Consider the following 23,099-nt stretch of genomic DNA (forward strand, 5'->3'; position numbering starts at 1 on the left):
TGTAGCAAATTGTGACTCGTGACAAGGCTGTCCTTGGCCATTGGCCCAGGCTTGACGCATTTTGGTCATTTGTTGTTTCAGTGTTCTATTTTCCTCAACCATAGTAGACCCTTGTTTCCTCTGACCCTGAGTCTCTTGAGCACTCGTAACAGCTTCGATGTCAGTTATCATTTTCCTGGATCTTGTGTTTCCAGCTTACCACAACCGATCACCTCAACTTTCTTCACAATTCAAAACAAAACATGTTAGAATGGATTGGGTCAGTCCTCATTATTCACAACATCTTTTCCCATTTTTTTTTCAATTCTTCTTTTCCATTTTTCATTTTTCATTTTTTTTTGGTTGCGGTCGAATCTTATGGAGATTGCCTACGTATCATGACCCCACATGAATCAGACCGTGCGTAGTTCTTGCAAATAAAAGGTAAACGACAATAAAACATTTTTTGGAATTTTCCATTTTCATAATACAACAAAACTAACCAACTTAATGACGAAATACAGACTCGAAAATCAAATGACCCATATACTCTAATCAAAAGAAATACAAACCCCAAAAATGACAGATTCCTTCCCCTATATGCCAATTTTGACCCAAAATCTGAACGATATTCACTTGACTACTGACTCTTTTTCTTGTTTTTTCCAAAGTAAAATAAATGACCCGGTATTGCAAACACGGCCTTCTAGCGCCTCGGGGACGAAGATTTTAAGGCTGTGAGGGTCAAAATCAAAATATGACCAAAGGTGGTTGTTTGTGCAAAGTCAGCCTTCCGACGCCCCGTTTGGGAACATTTGGCTATTTTTGACAAAAACAGCATCACCTGGTTTATTTATGACAAAAATTAAAATTTTGATATTTTTTGGTTATTTTTGCAAAGGGGAGGTTGGACCCGATGAGGGTTGCCTACGTATCTCACGCCCTGTGAGAATCAAACCATGCGTAGTTCGGGCAAATTAACCGAACTATTTTAAAACATGACTCTTTTCCATTTTTATTTTTGGCATTTCATAAGCGAATAAAAACTATTTTTAGAAATGAGACTCTCTTTTTTCTCAACAAATAAAACAACCTATTTTTCCAAGATAAAAATAACAGACTCTTTTTTTTCTTTTTCATTTTCCACAGACAATAAAACAACCTATTTTCCAAACTAAAAATAAAAGACTCTTTTTCCTTTCCTTTTTCAACAAATAATGAAACAACTTATGTTTTTCAAACTAAAACAAAAACTTTTCTTATCCTTTTCTTTTTCAACAACCAACTTTCCAAAAATAAAAGACTCTTTTTTTTCTATTTCTCTTTGCTTTTTTTTAGTAAAACAAAATAAAACATTTTCCCTTTTTTTTCTCAAAATTTCGGCAGAGTTTCGCCAGTAATTGGTCATTGATTTTTTATTTCTAAAATAATCAATTAACTCCCTAACTTATATTTTCTTTTTTTTTTTTCTCTTTTTTTTTTCTCAATTTTCCAACATTCCCGAGATTCAGAAACCGGTCAACATGCAGGTTCGAAACAAATATATGTACAGAGCAAGTAGGATGCATCAGGATGGTCTTTTCATTTTAGGTTGCTAGTCCTAGACGGACCCAACCCCTATGTTGAGTCCCCTAAGACAAATGCAACATGATGCAAATAACCGTTCCTACTAGGGATCCAGCATGAAGTCATGTTATTCTATGTCCAAATCCTGAGTCGGTGTTCTAGACTGTGTACTCGAGCGGACAACTCAAGTCGAGGAGGGGGCAACTTACCGGGAACCAAAAGGCCATCCGGCTTCGTAACTTCTCCGGCCTCTTTCTTATTTCAAGGTATAACACTAACAGAATAGGGAGTCTCAATCAGTAAGCATATCCCCGGAGGTGAAGGGAGAAGGGTGTCGGCACAGTTTATATACAGTTCAAATAATATCAAAGCGGTAACATTTAGCACATTCAGCACAAAACATGTAGGAAAATCAGATACAATCAAATACCACAATTTATCTAAGCTCGAATTCTGAACCCTGAACCAAAGATTCTGGGTTCGGTCCCCAGCAGAGTCGCCAGAGCTGTCACACCTCCTTTTTCACTACCACCCCGCAAAGGGCATGAAGGAATTTTTCCATTTAAAGGACAATCAGAACGAGATTTAATTATTAATTATTCAGAGTCGCCACTTGGGAGATTAATGGTGTCCCCAGTCACCGGTTGAATCCCGAACCGAGGAAATTTATGACTCTGTTAACAGTCCGCGAACCAGAAATCCGAGTAAGGAATTCTATTAACCTGGGAGAAGGTGTTAGGCATTCCCGAGCTCCGTGGTTCTAGCACGGTCGCTTAACTGTTGTATTTGATTTTATCGAATTTTAATACATGTTCTAGCTTATGTGATTTTTAATTTTGAACCGCTTTTATTATTATTATTATTATTATTATTATTATTATTATTATTATTATTATTATTATTTAATAAGAATTGCAACGTTGTAAAAACGTGTCTCGGACCATGTCGCAATCAATGCACCCGTGATTGTCAACACATTTCGACTTCGTCGATATTTGGATTTGGGTCGCATCAATGCGCACCCGAATTTAAGAAGGTAATTTAATTAAATAGTGCGCCTAAAGCAGCTGCGCACTTTTAAGTTTGCGAGGGGCATGAAAAATTTATTAATGGCACACCTCGATCTATTTGTGCAATTTACATATCTATGTAGCATCTATCTTATGACTAAAACTTCCTAGAAGTGGAATTGATATTGACATATGTGCAGAAAAGGCAAAATGAATTTGTTAACATTCTATATGGAAGAAAACGTTAAAAATATACTAATTATGACCAAGATGTATTCGGTCAATTGCTACATAAACAGAGATCTTCATTATTATACTAACAAACAAAAATGACTAAACATTTACCAAAGATAAACATTAAACATGACCTGAACGAGCAAAAGATTAAATTAAAACTAATAACATGATCATTAAAATGTGATATTTTATTCAACTCAAAATCACTCAACAAAGACATCAACACAGTGTTTTAACGAGAAAAAGTAGTAGAGTGCTAAAATAACCTTTGGCAAGAAGGGTCTGAATCGACTTGATCAAAACCAAATGCTGACCAAGACTGTAACTCCAGAACCTCGACTCTGTGAAAACTCGGAGTTGTTTTTACAGTTAACAGAGTAATAGAGACAGGCCTACAAAGTGCCGGTGCCGAAGGGTGACGGAAGTTGAATATCGCCGGACTCCGGTCTCTGGACGCCGGCCACTTTCCGTTGCTGATTGTAACTCTCAGCAGGAGATACAAGAGCAAACAACCAAATAAAAGCTGGGATGTGAGAGTGGAGTTTAGACCACTGATTTTCAGCGAAGGAAAGCAAAGCAACAACAATTTCAGAAGCTCAATCTGCCTTCAAAATTCCAGAAATCATGTGATAAACTAACGCAACTTGTTGTTTTGTGAAACACAGATCCGTGGGAAAACTTGTTAATTCAATGAAAATTTCCTAGCTTTTTTTGTGTGTGCTCGTGAGTGGGTGTGTATTTCTAGAGGTATCTGTGAATGAAGATGAGAGTCGAAGAAGGGGTAACGACGCTGCTCCGTCAGTGAAATGGGGACCTCCGATTATTTTTTTTAGGTCCCCCCCTTCTAGTCTTAGGCTTTGTTTCATATATATAGGTCTAGGTTAGTGGTAGGTTTTAAGTTAAGGGGTATGAGCCTAGGAATTATGGGCTTGGCAATTGTGGGCTAGGTCCAAAATTAGGCCTAAAAATGGGTTGCCCGAGCCCAAGATCTATTCTTTTGCCGTGAATGAGATTAAAAATACTCGCCCATTTATTAATTAGTCATACTATTAAAATAATTATTAAAACAAAACTAACCATTAAAACAAATCTATTTTTTTGTATTTTCAAACATTATATTAAAAATAAAAATATGATACTATTTTATATATTTTTTTTAGATTAAAAATGACTACAAAATATTAATGAACTTATTTTTTTGTAATTTTTGTTTTCTTGTACTAAAATAAAGTAAAAGAGTCCAAATTACTTAAAATATCTATATTATGCCTAAATTAAATATTTTACGCTAATATATAAAAGATCTTGGGGAGGGTCAAAAATCACATGTCTACACATCCTCTAGATGGTCTCATGTATGCCTATTGTCATCTCGCAACCTCGCGTTTGCAAAATTAATGACACAAATAATCCGATTACGGGCACAATTTTCCGATAATTCAATTAAGTCTATTAGACTTGATAATGCTGCTGAGTTTTCATCCCAAGCATTTAATGATTATTGCTTATCAATTGGGATAAAAGTGGAACATCCTGTAGCTCATGTTCACACTCAAAATGGCCTTGCAGAGTCTTTAATTAAACGTGTGCAATTGATAGCAAGACCGTTACTCATGAAAACAAAGTTGCCCACTTCTGTTTGGGGTCACACCATTTTACATGCAGCAATGCTAATTCGTCTCAGACCGACAAATTATCACAAATATTCCCCGTTGCAATTAGTTTTGGGTCATGAACCTAATATATCTCATCTAAGAATTTTTGGATGCGCTGTATATGTGCCTGTAACACCCTCATATCCCACCAAGATGGGTCCCTAAAGAAGGTTAGGAATATATGTTGGGTTTGAATCACCCTCCATTATTCATTACCTTGAAACATTAACGGTAGATTTGTTCACTGCTCGTTTTGCAGATTGTCGATTCGATGAGACATTTTACCCAAAATTAGGGGGAGAAATTAGTGAAACAAAACGTGAAATTTTGTGGAAAATACATCATTGTCTCATCTTGATCCACGTGCATCTATTTGTGACACAGAGGTGCAAAAGATTATCCATTTGCAGAAAATAGCAAATCAAATGCCAGATGCATTTACAGATTTAAAAAGGATAACAAAATCACATATCCCTGCAGAGAATGTTCCAATCCGTATTGATGTCCCTATTGGACAATCTTCTAGTGTCATAGCTAATGAGTCAAAAGCACGTCTAAAACGTGGCAGACCATTAGGTTCTAATGATCGAAATCCTAGAAAAAGAAAAACAAATGATCAAGATGACACTACGAAAGAGTCTCATAAAGAAATTCACGATTTAACCAATCCTGAGATTCATGAGGAAATCAATGAGCCTGAGACTCAAGAAAATAAGGAACTATCAATAAATCCAATCGATATTGAGACAAATTTGAATCGAATGGATATAGTGGCAGATTACATCTTTGCATATAATGTTGCATCTAGCATTATGCAAGAAAGTGAGGATCTTGAACCTCAATCTGTTGGAGAATGTCGACAAAGACTTGATTGGCCAAAATGGCAAGAAGCAATCCAATTAGAGTTAAGTTCACTCGCAAAACGTGAAGTTTTTGGGCTTGTAGTCCAAACACCTAATGGTGTTAAGCCTGTTGGCTACAAATGGGTCTTTGTACGCAAAAGGAATGAGAAAAATGAGGTACAAAGATATAAGGCACGCCTTGTTGCACAAGGATTTTCACAAAGGCCTGGTGTCGATTATGAAGAGACATATTCTCCTGTTATGGATGCTATAACATTCCGTTATCTCATTAGTTTTGCTGTCCATGAAAAGCTTGACATGCATTTAATGGATGTAGTTACAGCCTACCTTTACGACTCACTTGATAATGAGATATACATGAAAATTCCCGAGGGATTTAATATGCCTAACGTACAGAATTCAAATTCCCGGGAAACATTTTCAATCAAATTGCAAAGATCTTTGTATGGTCTAAAGCAATCAGGAAGAATGTGGTATAACCGTCTTAGTGAGTATTTATTAAAGGAGGGTTATATAAATGATGCCATTTGTCCATGTGTTTTTATAAAGAAAACAACATCGGAATTTGTTGTACTTGCCGTATATGTTGATGACATAAAACTTATTGGAACTCCTACAGAACTCCAAAAGGCAACTGATTATTTAAAGAAGGAATTCGAGATGAAAGATCTCAGAAAGACAAAATTATGTCTCGGTTTGCAAATTGAACATTTGACAAATGGGATTTTTGTTCATCAATCTGCCTACATTAAAAGGTATTGAAACGGTTTTACATGGATGGAGCACATCCATTAAGTACTCTGATGATTGTTCGATCACTTGATGTGAATAAGGACCCGTTTCGACCTCAAGAAAAGAATGAAGAGCTTCTTGGTCCTGAAGTACCATATCTTAGTGCAATTGGTACACTAATGTATCTTGCTAACACTACAAGGCCTGACATAACTTTTTCGGTTAATGTCTTAGCAAGATATAGCTCTGCTTCTACAAGGAGACACTGGAATGGGATCAAACACATATTGCGATATCTAAAAGTGACTACCGATATGAGCTTATTTTATGGCAATGATTGCAATCCCGATTGTCACACCTCCTTTTTCCGCACCCGATAGGGCGAACCGAAGTTTTTCCAATTAAAGGACAATCGAAACGGGATTTATTTATCTATTTCAGAGTCGCCACTTGGGAGATTTAGGGTGTCCCAAGTCACCAATTTTAATCCTGAATCGAGGAAAAGAATGACTCCATATTACAGTCTGCGCACCAGAAATCTGGATAAGGAATTCTGTTAACCTGAGAGAAGGTGTTCGGCATTCCCGAGTTCCGTAGTTCTAGCACGGTCGCTCAACTATCATATTTGGCTTGATTATCTTATTTTATACAATATGAACTTATGTGCACATTTTAACTCTTGACCGCTTTTATTATTATATTTTACGAGAATTGCAACGTCGTGAAAACATATCTCGAACCACGTCACAATCAATGTACCCGTGATTAGAGACACATTTCGACTCCGTTGAGATTTGGAATTGGGTCACATAAATGTGCACCCGAGTTTAAGAAGGTAAGATTTATTAAAGCGCGTCCTAAAGCAACTAGCATATTGTTATTTTGGGAAGGCCGTAAAATTCGCTAAACGGCCTGTCCCGAATTCTCAGTATTTTCATATATACATTCAGAGGGCCCCGCAGCTTGTGCGTTTTTATTTGTCGAGGCTCATCTCATCTTTATTTTTTAAAAGGATATACTATAGCAGCTACGTTTCTTGTCGCGTTTGTCTCTACTAATTGAAAACAGAGATAGTCCTAGTTAATTACATGCTTGAAGGTTATTTATGGCAGGATTCAAAATGCTTTTACACGATCGGAATCACGGCCATATACACAGGCCATATCCGAATATTATGGGCCCTGACCCAACCCACAAAATATCGGCTGGGCCTGGGCCACTGCTTCGCCGATGAGAGCCTGCCTAGTCCGTTTCGACTTGGGCTCGACCTTCGTGAGGTTGAGACTGTAGATTGGCTTTTGATTCTAAAGATGTGATTTATCAGTTGTAACATGGCAGTTTGTCAAAGGGGAAGGAGATTAACTGATGATAGGTAACTTTTATGCATTAATGGACATGTTAATCACAGACATAGCTAATTTCTGAACCATAGCCTACTACACTGCCAAACCCTTTTATCTATCATCCTACACTCACAATAAGATACCAAGTTACCATACAATTGACATTTGCTATATATGAGAGCTAACTCCAGTATCCAAGCAAACAAATGTAAAAAAAAAACTATTATACATCATATGATATTCAGTATAACAAACTACATGTGGAAATAAACATCTTCAGATCCTCTATTTTGTATTCATGCTCAACTTTCAAGCTACATTGACAGGTGATAGTCGTGTACCTGGATGTTTGGGACAATAAGAAGGAGAAGAAGAAAAGTGTCAGCAGCAGGTAACAGAAACAACAACAACACAGCAACAACAATCAGCAACAATGTCACCAACAGACCGCAAACAAACAACAGTAGTTTCAAACGATGAAACCCGCAGTGGTTGGGCACCAAACAATCAATCCCCAGAAACAGAATAGTGAGACAGTCGAGAAAACCAGAATGTTTGATGCAACAGCAACAAAAATTCAATAGTCACACAAGCTCCGCAAATAACCGACACAGCTTTGACAATTAGTGAGACCAAAACTCAATCCATAGCATACAGAAGCTCAGAATAGTAGCAATCACAGCAGAAAGCAAACAGATTCTCCTACTGGAACAGTAACAACCCCTAGTTCGAATAACTGACTTGGCCAGGACAGCTTAACCAACTTAATCCCTTGTGCAGTTTTGGACAGTGTTCAGTTAAAGTGTTCTGAAAATTTCTTTCTGTTTTTCCTTTTTTTATTTTCTCCAGACTAAGAAATGTCCAGCCCCCTTTTAAGTTCTGAAAACAACTTATTTATAAGCCAGCAACCTAGTACAGTTAAGCTGCCTGGATTCTGCCAATTGCAGTCTGCCCATACCCCTTAACTCCCCATGCCTAAAGGCATCTTTCTCGGAATCCTTAATCAGTCCCCATGCTCTGTCTTATTACTCTAATCAAGGGTTATGGGTTTAGTTAAGTATTCATTTTAATTCCCATACTCTTATGTCTTGTTCCCCATTGGCATTAATTTAATCCTAATTCAGTACCCTACTTGTCAGCTCACTTAAACTAATTACTTCTGTTCTTTTTAACACCCAAATTAACCTTGTTAACCCTGGTTATTACTGTATTAACTTACTGCAACAGTAGGGCATTTTTGAACTTCTGAAAGTTCAAATTCAGAGCTGCCCTGGACTGAATCTTTTTAGTTGTTTTGCAATGCAAACAAACTAATTTCAACTAATGTCGAGCATCCAATTAACAACCAACAGGTTCGTTCACTTACGTGAAGTTGTATGAATTAGGATATCTGAATATTCAGTCATAGGAAACTAATCGACGATGTTTATCAAGTCGACTCTACTAATTATAACAAGAAATAACCAGTCGATCACATAAACAACACGTACGGGGTCCCGAATGGCTTCAACAACTTTGCACGACACAGAGAATCTATATGAATTATCTATTCGACGACTAATCTAATTGAACGAGCATGTATATCACACATATACATAGAAAAACAAACGACCAAATAAAAGGTTTTTACAAAGATGGAAGAATTTAAAAGAAAAATACCAGAAAATACCAATCAATCACAACAACATGCTAATAAACTTTAATTAGTACTTAAATAAAACGGAAAAAAAAGAGGAAAACTTACTGAAAATGTTCAAACAAAGCCTGACCCAAGTCCGAATTAGATTTGACCATTTGAGGCCGAACAAACTTTAATCGGGGTGTTCTCAACCAAGAATACCCTGATTAAGGTCTATTAGACCTCAAACCTCTATTAAAACTGGCCGGATTCCCTAGGTTCTTGTGTTCTAGGGTTTGGATCTTCAGATTTGAGATTCTAGGAGTTGTGGGTAGATTCGGACCAAACCAGGCTTGGTTTGGTCATAAGGGTAGTCAGGGGACTGTATAGTGTGAATCTGGGGTGGTTTGGTATAGATCGAGTTTTGTCTCGAATCTTCAAATGAAGATTCGAGAAGGTGGGGGAGGATTCGAGCCAAGCTGTAAGTGGATTCGGATTCAGGGGGTTGAGGTGCCTCAGGGGTGTAAAGGGGGTGGTCACCGGCGTCCTTGCCGCCGGCTTTAATGGTGAGGGAAAAGGGGGCGGCGTTAGGGTTTCATGGGGTTCGGGTTTTGGTGAAGAAGACGAGTGAAGGGGTGCTTGGATAGGGGGCGTGGGGTATGATGAAGGGCTTATATACGTAACGGGTAATTAGATCCTGGCCGTTGGATGAATCGAGATTGATGGCCAGGATCTTTCACTTAATACGGAACGACATCGTTTGGCCTTGGTTGGGGGGTCGGTTCGAACTGGTTACTGGGTCGGGTTTGGAAACGGGTTATTGAAAAGGAATCCTGGGCCGTTGGATTGGCCTGGACGGATGGCTCAGATTAAATGGCTCATACGGCGTCGTTTTGGGGTCATGCCTGGGCAGGCCTGGTTTGGACCGGATGGTGCAATTGATTTTGGGCCTCAAAATTTAGAACAAAAATAGGCCCAACCCGATTTCTAAACAATTTGCACTAATTCTTTTGTTTTCTAATTTTAAACACAATTAAAATAAAACGAAATCTAAAACAACCATTAATTAACACTTAACACATTTATCACACACATATTAAAATTTTTAAGTAGGTTAAATCACAACTTAGAATAAAAGATGCATTCATATTTTTTGTGAATTTTCTTTTAATGACCGAATTATGGTTTAATTACACACGATATACATATTTTGTATTTTTTTTGATAAGATCAAATGAAAAACGGACAGAACCACAAATGACTAACAACATACGTCACGGAAAATCGAAAAATTGTACAGCGAGGCCATTTTGAATTTATTTTTGATTTCTTTTTGGAGTGATTGTCCGTGAAGCAAAAATCACGTGCTTACAGCTGCCCCTCTTTGCCCGAAGACACGAAGGGTTTTCGCGCAAAGACAAAGCGGGCGATTTTTGCTCGTCCGAGTACTCCGTGTGAAGCATTTTTTTTGAAAAAGATTTGACCGAACCTTTGCTTCAGAGGTTTCCTACATATCCTGGGCTGAACAGGAATCAGGTCAATGTAGTTCGGGAAGTTTTGGTAGCTGGGACTACCGTATGACTGTAGTGTTTGCTGCTGTTGTGTGCTGTTACCTGCTGCTGTAGGATGTTACCGCTCACCGATCTCCCTGTTACATTGTTCTAAAAGGAAAAACAAGAAGCTAAGCTAGACTATGGATCATAAGATCTCATCTATCTTCAACTTGTTCTTGTCGCTTTGCTTTCTTATCGGCTTGCGCTTTCCTCTGACGCTTTTATTTTGTGAACTTGGGGGATGACACTGGTCTTTTGCTTTTTCTGAATGCCAGTTTTCATCACTTCGCTTGGTCTGCTGGGGACATGGCCTTCTTTATTAAGCCTTTCAGTGGTTCCTCTGGTGGTACGACTCTCTTCATCAGATCTGTTGCGCGGGGCATGATTCGATGTTCCCAAACCGCTTCTTTCAAGGCGCGACCTTTCTTCCTTTTGAATTGCGCGCTTGCCTTTGCAGCCTTCTGCTTCTTGGTGCTGGGGATTTTGTTGTTTCCTGCTTGGGGGATCTCTGTTGTAACCTTCCGCCTTCTGGTGGGGTTACTGACTCCAAAAACTGTAGTACAAAACTAAAAAGTTGCTTAAATGCGGAATTATGAAATGTATGCCCGCATTTTACTGGTGGGCGACCTAGAACATAAAGTATTCCCGCATTTTACTGGTGGACGACCTAGAACATAAAGTATTCCCGCATTTTACTGGTGGGCGACCTAGAACTGAAAGTATTCCCGCATTTTACTGGTGGGCGACCTAGAACTGAAAGTATTCCCGCATTTTACTGGTGGGCGACCTAGAACTGAAAGTATTCCCGCATTTTACTGGTGGGCGACCTAGAACTGAAAGTATTCCCGCATTTTACTGGTGGGCGACCTAGAACATAAAGTATACCCGCATTTTACTGGTGGGCGACCTAGAACTGAAAGTATTCCTGTATTTTACTGGTGGGCGACCTAGAACATAAAGTATTCCCGCATTTTACTGGTGGGCGACCTAGAACATAAAGTATTCCCGCATTTTACTGGTGGGCGACCTAGAACATAAAGTATTCCCGCATTTTACTGGTGGGCGACCTAGAACATAAAGTATTCCCGCATTTTACTGGTGGGCGACCTAGAACATAAAGTATTCCCGCATTTTACTGGTGGGCGACCTAGAACATAAAGTATTCCCGCATTTTACTGGTGGGCGACCTAGAACATAAAGTATTCCCGCATTTTACTGGTGGGCGACCTAGAACTGAAAGTATTCCCGCATTTTACTGGTGGGCGACCTAGAACATAAAGTATTCAAATTGTTTTCTCGTTCTTCCGAGAATTTTTTTTGACAACGACAGAAAATTTTCTGCCCCGGTTTTGGTGATTACCCTGGCATCGCGTCCTGCTACCATCATCAATGTTTTTTTTCCTGCAGCAGACAAAAGGATTTAGTTAGTTTCACTCATGGTGGTAAGAGGTGCCTTTCCGGTGGATGATTTTCCCTCTCTTCCCCTTTTCTTGCTCTGTGCCCCCACAACTGGTTAGCGGACAAAGTTGCTTGCTGGGGATTTCCGGCCTGCTGGGGATTGGTTTTCAATTTATCCCCTTTTTTGCTTTCTCTTTACAGTACATGATGTGGGAGTCTGCTTTTACTCCCGAAACCACTCCCTTTAGGAGTTTACTTCCTCCAAAACTGCAGGGCATAACATTGCATTGCCTGGGGCTAGTCTTTAGGACGGTTGGGGTTATCCCGCATCGGATGAACTCCCTTCGGTCTCCGATAGCAAACTTTGAAAAATCCTTTTCAAAACAAATTTTAGAAAGAAAAATGAAAAAGACGGAAAAGGAGAAAAATCTTTCTGAACCAATACTTGGGGGAAAAAGGAATTCAAAAGAGTTTATCTGGTTGACCTGACTGGTTCCTGTGATCATGACGTGCACCATAGATTCCCGACCCAGTCTATTTGTATCAATCGACTTGCCCGATGGTTTTACTTGCTGGGGATAAATGAGTGTCCATTTCTTTGCGAGCGCGGACCCTTTTGCTGATCTGCCTTGTCGCCTCATAGTGCCCTTCGAGGGGTTTTTACTAATGAGACTCTCTCTTTTCTCTCAGCTCCCGGCGCCTTATGGTACCTGTGAAGGTTTTCACCGATAAGACTCTCTCATTTTATTTCTTCACCGGAGAGTTGGAGTGTTGTCAATATGACCCTCCCTTCTGGAGATTCCTTTGGACTATCAATTCATTTCCAGTTTTATGATCCTCTTCCTTGCCGAGGATCAGTGTATTATTCTCGGCTCCATTTTCCTGACTTGGCACCTCTTGGATGTTGATCGGGAGGTCTTTTGGACGTCGATTTTGGTTTTGGTGTGGGGCTAGAAGAAAGGCTTATCAAAAAATGAAATGATTTTGATGGGTGATCTGCTACAACTTTTGGAATCAATCCTTTGCTGGAATTTTAAAACATAGCCTCTGCCCCAGTTTTCTTGCTTGGGGGATTTTTTTTATTTTTTTACACTATGTTGAGCTATGTGTGTTACGCACACTGTGCCTATTATGCACACTTATGTACACTATGCACATTATGTACACTATGATGCACACTATGACCGAGCCGGGAGGCGCCTACGTATCCTCTTTGAGGAATCAGGTCAAACGTAGTTCCCAATGGTTTGTGATTTTTATCTTCTTCTTCTTTTTCATTTTTTCTTAAAATTTTCTTTTCTTCTTCTTTCTGTTTTCATATATTTTCCGTTAGTGATTCTAAAAGAGGGGTATAAAAGAATAACTTAAGGCTCAAAAAGGGGAAACAAGGGTAAAAGTGTTTGGATAGAAGAAAGAATTGCCTCCGTCATTTCATTATCCAATAAGTACCAAGTACAAACAAACAAACCACTAATTGCCATAATCAAAAGAAATTACGTGTAATATCTCTTGACTGCATCCGAATTGATAGCCATGTCAACACATCTTCCCTCGATATCCGTCAAACACAAAGCTCCATTGGACAATACTCTGGTCACGATATAAGGCCCTTGCCAATTTGGGGCGAACTTGCCTTTTGCCTCGACCTGGTGTGGGAGGATCTTCTTCAATACCTGCTGCCCTACTTCAAACTTCTTGGGGCGCACCTTCTTATTATATGTTCTCGCCATTCTCTTCTGATACAGCTGACCATGGTACACTGCTGCCAATCTTTTCTCGTCTATCAAGCTCAACTGTTCCAATCGAGCTTTGACCTATTCATCATCATCCATCTCGGCTTCAGCGACATTCCGGAGGGATGGAATTTCGACCTCCGCTAGTATTACGGCCTCAGTTCCGTACACCAACAAATAAGGAGTTACACCTATGGAAGTCCGGACGGTAGTGCGGTAACCCAACAAAGCAAAGGGCAATCTCTCGTGCCATTGTCTGGACCCTTCCACCATCTTTCGCAGTATCTTCTTGATGTTCTTATTGGCTGCTTCGACCGCTCCATTCGCCTTGGGACGATATGGGGTGGAATTGCGGTGTGTAATCTTGAATTGTTGGCATACCTCTCTCATCAGGCTGCTGTTAAGATTCGCACCGTTATCCGTGATGATTACTTTTGGGATCCCAAATCTGCAGATGATATGGGAGTGCACAAAATCCACCACTGCCTTTTTAGTTACCGACTTGAAGGTTTTAGCTTCAACCCATTTGGTGAAGTAGTCGATGATCACCAGAATGAACCTATGGTCGTTGGATGCTGCCGGCTCGATAGGCCCAATGACATCCATGCCCCATGCAACAAACGGCCAGGGTGCTGACATCGTATGTAACTCTGTTGGCGGAGAATGAATCAGATCTCCATGTATCTGACACTGATGGCATTTCCTCACGAAAGTGATACAGTCATGTTCCATGGTGAGCCAATAATACCCTGCCCTAAGGATCTTCCTTGCCAATACATATCCGCTCATATGTGGCCCGCAAACTCCAGCATGTACCTCTGCCATAACCGTCGTGGCTTGACCGGCATCTATACATCTCAACAATCCCAAATCTGGGGTCCTTTTGTATAGCACTCCTGCGCTGAGGAAGAAACCATTCGACAAACGTCGAAGGGATCTTTTTTGGTCTCCAGTGGCCTGTTCCAGATATGTCCCCATTCTGAGGTATTCTTTGATATCATGAAACCAGGGCTCGCCATCTGCTTCCTCTTCTACGGCGTTGCAATAAGCGTGCTGATCACGGACCTGGATGTGCAGAGGATCAACATACATTTTGTCAGGGTGGTGCAACATTGATGCTAAGGTGGCCAATGCATCCGCAACCTCGTTATGAACTCTCGGGATATGTTTGAACTTTACTGATCGAAATCGTTTGCTCAGGTCGTGCAAGCATTGTCGATATGGTATGAGTTTTAGATCCCGCGTTTCCCATTTACCCTGAATCTGATGTACCAAGAGGTCCGAGTCTCCCAAGACCAAGACGTCTTGGACATCCATGTCCGCAGCCAATCGCACACCCAAAATGCAAGTTTCATACTCGGCCATATTGTTGGTGCAATAGAAGCGTAGTTGAGCCGTAACAGGGTAATGGCGTCCTGTTTCAGAAATGAGTACTGCTCCTATTCCAACCCCTTTCGCGTTTGCAGCTCCATCGAAGAAAAGCTTCCAACCCGGTTCCTCGGGTAACTCCAGCTCATTTGTATGCATTACCTCTTCGTCGGGAAAATACGTTCTTAAAGGCTCGTATTTTTCATCAACTGGATTCTCTGCCAAATGGTCGGCCAGCGCCTGGGCTTTCATGGTTGTCCTCGTCACATAGACGATATCGAACTCTGTGAGCAGAATTTGCCATTTTGCCAACCTCCATGTGGGCATAGGTTTCTGAAAGATATACTTCAATGGGTTCAAACGGGATATGAGATAAGTAGTATACGAGGACAGGTAGTGTTTCAACTTCTGAGCTACCCAAGTTAGGGCGCAACATGTTTTCTCGAGTTGAGTGTACTTGACTTCATATACTATGATTTTCTTGCTAAGATAGTAGATGGCCTGCTCCTTCCTTCCTGTGTCATCATGTTGCCCCAGTACACAACCAAATGAATTTTCCAGGACCGTCAGATAAAGAATTAAGGGCTTTCCTGGCTTAGGCGGGACCAATACGGGTGGATTAGACAGATACCCTTTGATTTGGTCGAAAGCCTCTTGACACTCTGCCGTCCAACTTACCGCAGCATCCTTTCTCAGCAACCGAAATATGGGCTCACAAGTTGCTGTGAGTTGAGCGATGAACCTGCTGATGTAATTGAGTCTACCCAGCAAACTCATTACCTCTGTTTTGTTCTTTGGCGGTGGCAAATCTCGGATGGATTCAATTTTGGATGGGTCTAACTCAATCCCCCGTCGACTGACGATGAATCCTAGCAGCTTTCCTGATGGAACCCCGAATGCGCATTTGGCCGGGTTAAGCTTGATATCATACCTCCGGAGTCTTTGGAAAAATCTCCTTAGGTCTGCTACATGGTCCTCCTGACGCCAAGATTTGATGATCACATCATCGACGTACACCTCTATTTCTTTGTGTATCATGTCATGAAACACAGCAGTCATTGCTCGCATGTACGTTGCCCCGGCGTTCTTTAACCCGAACGGCATTACCCGATAGCAGTAGGTTCCCCATGGCGTAATAAACGCTGTCTTCTCAGCATCCTCTTCGTCCATTAGGATCTGATGATAACCCGCATAGCAATCCACAAAGGATCCGATCTCGCGCCCAGCGCAATTATCGATCAGGATATGAATGTTGGGTAACGGAAAATTGTCCTTGGGACTTGCTTTGTTGAGATTGCGGTAGTCGACGCACACCCTGATTTTTCCATCCTTCTTTGGAACTGGTACCACATTGGCCAACCACTTGGGATATCGAGTGACCCGAATGACCTTCGCCTGCAACTGTTTAATCACCTCTTCTTTGATCTTTACACTCATTTCTGTTTTAAATTTCCTTAGCTTTTGCTTGACCGGAGGGTATGCCGGGTCAGTGGGCAATTTGTGAACCACTAAATTGGTGCTTAATCCCGGCATATCATCATATGACCAATGCAAAAACATCTTTGAATTCCACGAGGGTTTTGATCAATTCTTCCCTGACATTCGGCTCAATATGGATGCTGATTTTGGTTTCTCGGACATTATCAGCGTCTCCTAGATTCACAGCCTCAGTGTCATTTAGGTTAGGTTTGGGTTTTTCTTCAAATTGGCACAGTTCTCGGTTTATCTCTTCGAAGGCTTCATCTTCGTCATATTCAGATTCATCGTCACAAACGACTTCTTGCATCATTGAGTCGGATTCAGATTGAGTTATTAGACTAGGTCGAAGATCCGCTGTGCATGCCATGTCATTAGAACCAGTAAAAAGAGAACTGTTCAGAAAGAAAAAGAACAAAACAAAATTAAAATGGGACAAAAGAAGAGAACTTTATTAAACTTGCGGGATAAAAGGGTTCACACTTTTACAAAACAAAAGTAAAATTTGGATTACACCCTGGAATAATCCGAACAAAACAAAACAAACAAAACATAAATCAAAGCCTACTACCAAGACTCCCCTCGGACAGGAAGAGGAGTAACCGTCCAATTGTTGGTTTTGGCCTCAGGCCCCACAAACTGTATCTCTGTTCTGCTGGAACCTTCTCCAGCTTCTACCATACTGACATCAGCGAATAGCTTCTCGAAACTCTGATTCAGGTCCCCATCCATACCAATCAATGGTCCTAGGATCTTCGGGACTGGCGACCCCTTGGCACTGGCTCTGACAAAGGACCTTGAGAGACGTGGCACCGGTTTGGGCAGAAACCAGACCCTCTTCTTCATTTTTCGCGCTTGCTTCCTATCTGCTGCGGTTGGTTTGAACCCCAATCCGAAAGTTTCCAGATTTTTAGGCAGGGTGACAGGTTGGACAATCCCCTGAAGCTCGACTCCCAGGCCCTTTCCCGGCACAAATCCATTACCCAGCATTTTTGAGACCATCATGACTGTCGCGGCAGCTACCCTAGGGTGCGGGATGATTTCTCCTTCAGACACTGTGTCGAAAATCTGGTAGACCCAAGGACCTTTGTCATCATCGGTCTCTATGAAAGGTACCATGGCGCCACCCATGGTGCACGCCGCGTCCTCGCCGTGTAGCATGACCTCTTGTCTTTCCCACTCGAACTTCACCATCTGATGTAAGGTGGAGGGCACTGCTTTGGCTGCATGAATCCATGGTCGTCCTAACAGAAGGTTATAAGATACTGTGGCATCTAACACCTGGAACTCCATGGTGAACAGGACTGGACCGATGGTCAATTCAAGTACAACATCCCCTACAGTGGCTGTTCCATTTCCGTCAAATCCTCGGACACAGATGCTATTCTTGTGGATTCTTCCGTGGTCGATATTTAACTGGTTCAGAGTGGATAATGGGTAGATATTGGCACTTGAACTGTTATCCACTAATACCCGAGTAACTACCAAGTTTTCACATTTGACAGTTAGGTAGAGAGCTTTATTATGCTCTGTACCTTCCATTGGCAGGTCATCATCTGAGAATGTTACCCTGTTCACCTCGAAAATCTTGTTAGCAATGGTTTCCAGGTGGTTTACAGAAATCTCATTGGGCACATGAACTTCGTTCAATATCTTCATCAAGGCCCGACGATGCTCCTCAGAATGGATCAGCAATGCCAGCAGCGAGATCTGGGCCGGTGTTTTCCTCAACTGTTCGACCACAGAGTAGTCCTACACTTTTATCTTTCTTAGGAACTCCTCAGCCTCTTCTTCGGAGACAGGTTTCTTGGTTGCAGCCAGGTTGATTCTTCTCAGCTCCACCGGAGCAAAACACCGACCTGATCGACTCAGCCCTTGTGCTTCACAGCTAACTTCCTCCACCTATTTTCCTTTGTACATCACCACTGCTTTCTCGTATTTCCAAGGCACAACCTTGCTATCAATCATCGGCAGCTGGACTACAGGCTTTATAGTGACCAGTTCCCTGTACACCCCTTTCAACACAACTGCAGGCATGGGTGAAATCCCTGATATTACCAACTTGTTTGGCTCGGGTTTGCTTGTTACGGCGGACGGGTTCTTTCCCAATATCACCACTGGCTTGATGCCTTCTTTCTGCGACTTTACCCCGGTTCCTCCACTGGTCGATCCTTCTTTCGGAGCGGCCTGGATCATCATAACTGTCTTTGAAGGTTTTCTCAATTCTCCTCCCTCATACACCAACTCGATCATGTGAGCCTCATGGTGCGCCGACAGTGGGTTCTGGTTGATGTTAGGAGCCTCCGGTGTCTGGACCTCGATCTTATTGGTGTTAATAAGATCCTGTATGGCATGCCTCAATTTCCAACACTTTTCGGTATCATGCCCCAACATTCCTGAGCAGTACTCACATCTTATTGATTGGTCCAAGTTTTGGGGCGGGGGATTTGGTCCTCGAGTCTCGACCGGACTAACCAAACCCAATTGCCTCAATTTGTGGAACAAAGCGGTGTAGGTTTCTCCCAACTCAGTGAAGGTTCTCTGTTTCCATAGCCTGTCATTCCTAGCAGCTAGATTTCCCGAAAGCCTGCCCCTGGAGGGTTTCTATATGCCCCTAGTGGAGGATAGGTGTTTTGTGGTGGTGTATAGGTGTTCTGGGGAGCCGGCGCGTGCCATTGTGGACGAACCGGAGGCTGAGTGTATGTCTGGGCCTGGTGTACGGAGCAATGTGGTTCTTGAGGCGGATAGCAATGTTGCGGTGGGTTGTACGGGTAGTTTGGCCTGTGAGGTCTGGGTTGGTTGTAGTGTGTCTTGCCAGCCCTGGACCAACTGCCTGCCTCGACCGTGGCAATTTTTTTTTCTTTCTTCTTCCCAGCGCACCTCCCGTGCCGCTCTGAATAGCCTGGGTCATGGCCTTGAGTGCCGAATAATTCAAGATTTTGTCAGACCTCAGGCCTTCTTCTATCATGACCCCTATCTTCACTACCTCGTTGAAGGATTTTCCAACTGTCGTCACCAAGTGACCAAAGTAGGTTGGATCCAATGTTTGCAGGAAGTAGTCCACCATCTCTCCCTCTCTCATGGGAGGATCGACTCTGGCCGCTTGTTCTCTCCAGTGGAACCCGTACTCGCGAAAACTTTCCCCGGGCTTCTTCCCGGTCCTCAACAACGTGAGACGGTCAGGGACTATCTCGAGATTGTATTGGAAATGACCTGCGAAAGCCTGCGCCAGATCATCCCAAGTGTACCATCTACTGGAATCCTGCCTGGTATACCATTCTAGTGCAGATCCGCTTAGACTTTGGCTGAAATAAGCTATCAGCAGCTCATCCTTGCCGCCTGCCCCTCTCATTTTGCTACAGAATCCCCGCAAATGTGCCATGGGATCCCCATGCCCTTCATATAAATCGAACTTAGGCATCTTGAACCCAGGCGGGAGTTGGACGTCCGGGAAAGGGCATAGATCTTTGTAAGCTACGCTGACTTGGCTGCCCAATCCGTGCAGGTTCCTGAAGGACTGCTCCAGGCTTTTGAACTTCCTTAACATCTCATTCTGTTCGGGGGTTTTAACCGGCTTTTCAATTTCTGCCGGTACCTCCAAGTGCGGGTTGTAGGCCTGTGGTTCGGGGGCATGGAATGTGGGCTCAGGGGGATAGTATTGCATATCGTGAGCCTGAAACAATGGCTCACTGGTCGTTCTTTGCAGGGTGGCTGATGTGGGTCCCACAAAAGTGGGAATATTTGGTGTTGGGAGAGGTTGATGGGGTGGTGGAGCTTGGGAATCATGAGGGCTTCTTTCTTGATGATAACAGGGATTTGGGAGGCTTGTGGAAGGACCAGAGTGAGGGTATTCCGGCATGCACCCCAGTGGCTCAGGGTTCTTTTGGGCTTTGGCTAAAGCTAGCTGCATTGCATTCATCTCTAATCCCATCCTTTCAATCTTTTCCATCGCTTCTTTTCACAATTGGCTCATCGGCCTTTCTTCCTCGTTACTATTCTCTGAAGTAGTCATGCTTGTTGCTACTGGCCCTTTGGATTTGGTTTGATAAGAGTGTGTTGCCAGAATTCTTTAACAACTAACTGTCTGGATTCAGACAACAACAAACTTTGTTAGCGTTAGAGCTTAACAGATTTGATCATAACACATAGAGGATGCAATGCTCCTAGGCAGTTAACCGTTTCTACATGCTTTGCTTCAAACAACATGCGTCATCCCGGCTTGCTCATTTGTCCTTTTTAAAGTACTTTGGGAAACCCTGTGTTTTATTTTATTCTTGTATTTTCTTTTCTTTCTTTATTAAAAGCGGTCGAATCTTATGGGGATTGCCTACGTATCACGTCCCCGCGCGAATCAGACCAGGCGTAGTTCTGCCCTGGCAAACTTGGCCTTATGCTCATTCTGCACGTTTATTGGGGGTGATTAAGCAAAGATCCAGACTTATTTGACTCAAATAACAAATTGACACACCTCTTTCCTAGAAAAAATGAAATTTGGTTGTTTCTGAAAAGCACGATGTCACCTTGACTATTTCAAAACTTTTGTTCTTTTTGGACTGTACCTATTTTTGAAAAATTAAGTTGGGCCCGATGGGGTTTGCCTACGTATCTCACACCCTGCGAGAATCAAACTGACGTAGTTCGGGCCAAATTTTGGAAACCATATTTCTCATGACAAACCATTTTTCCTTTTCCGTTCAAAAATGAAACAAAGATTCTTTTTTTTTCTATTTCTTTTCTAAATTAATGAGGAACATTTTGTTGATTTTCTCAAAATTCCGGCAGAGTTTCAACCGTTTTGGGGTATTGGTTTTTCCGAAAATAATTGCTTCCCTAACCGTTACTTCCTCTTTTTTTTTCTTTTTCACAACATTCCTGATTTTCAAAAGCCGGTCAGCATGCAAGTCTGAAACAAGTAAATGCATAAAGCAAACAGGATGTAGCAGGATGGTCTTTCATTTTAGGTTGCTAGTCCTAGACGGACCCAACCCCTGTGTTGAGTCCCCTAAGTTAAATGCAACGTGATGCAAAATAAGCGTTCCTACCAGGGATCCGGCATGAAGTCATGTTATACTAAGCTGTAAAACCTAGGTGTTTATTCTAGACCTGGCTTACCTAAGCGGACAACTCGAGCCGAGGATGGGAGCTGTGTACCGGTAACCAAAAGGCCATCCGGTTTTGCAACTCCTCCGAATCCTCGTCCTATTTTGGTATATGACACTAACAGAAAGAAGCCAAGACCAGCGTGCACTCCTCAAGAGAGAGAAGATAGGGGTTTCAGCACAGTTTATATATACAGTTCAAATAATATCAAAGCGGTAAAAGCATCATTTTGCACATGTAGGTTAAAACATATAATAAAATCAGATAATAAATAGAGCCAAATAATAACAATTCTTCTAAGCTCGAATTCTTAACCCTGAACCAGAGGTTCTGGGCAAAAGAGAATAATCCCCAGTGGAGTCGCCAGAGCTGTCACACCTCCTTTTTCCGCACCCGATAGGGCGAACCGGAGTTTTTCCAATTAAAGGACAATCGAAACGGGATTTGTTTATTTATTTCAGAGTCGCCACTTGGGAGATTTAGGGTGTCCCAAGTCACCAATTTTAATCCTGAATCGAGGAAAAGAATGACTCCATATTACAGTCTGCGCACCAGAAATCTGGATAAGGAATTCTGCTAACCCGGGAGAAGGTGTTAGGCATTCCCGAGTTCCGTGGTTCTAGCACGGTCGCTCAACTATCATATTTGGCTTGATTATCTGATTTTATACAATATGAACTTATGTGCACATTTTAACTCTTGACCGCTTTTATTATTATATTTTACGAGAATTGCAACGTCGTGAAAACATATCTCGAACCACGTCACAATCAATGTACCCGTGATTAGAGACACATTTCGACTCCGTTGAGATTTGGAATTGGGTCACATAAATGTGCACCCGAGTTTAAGAAGGTAAGATTTATTAAAGCGCGTCCTAAAGCAACTAGCATATTGTTATTTTGGGAAGGCCGTAAAATTCGCTAAACGGCCTGTCCCGAATTCTCAGTATTTTCATATATACATTCAGAGGGCCCCGCAGCTTGTGCGTTTTTATTTGTCGAGGCTCATCTCATCTTTATTTTTTAAAAGGATATACTATAGCAGCTACGTTTCTTGTCGCGTTTGTGTCTACTAATTGAAAACAGAGATAGTCTTAGTTAATTACATGCTTGAAGGTTATTAATGGCAGGATTCAAAATGCTTTTACACGATCGAAATCACGGCCACATACACAGGCCATATCCCGAATATTATGGGCCCTGACCCAACCCACATAATATCGGCTGGTCCTGGGCCACTGCTTCGCCGATGAGAGCCTGCCTAGTCTGTTTCGACTTGGGCTCGACCTTCGTGAGGTTGAGACTGTAGATTGGCTTTTGATTCTAAAGATGTGATTTATCAGTTGTAACAGGGCAGTTTGTCAAAGGGGAAGGAGATTAACTGATGATAGGTAACTTTTATGCATTAATGGACATGTTAATCACAGACATAGCTAGTTTCTGAACCATAGCCTACTACACTGCCA

Source organism: Nicotiana sylvestris, chromosome 8, assembly GCF_000393655.2.
Source record: "Nicotiana sylvestris chromosome 8, ASM39365v2, whole genome shotgun sequence".
NCBI lineage: Eukaryota > Viridiplantae > Streptophyta > Magnoliopsida > Solanales > Solanaceae > Nicotiana > Nicotiana sylvestris.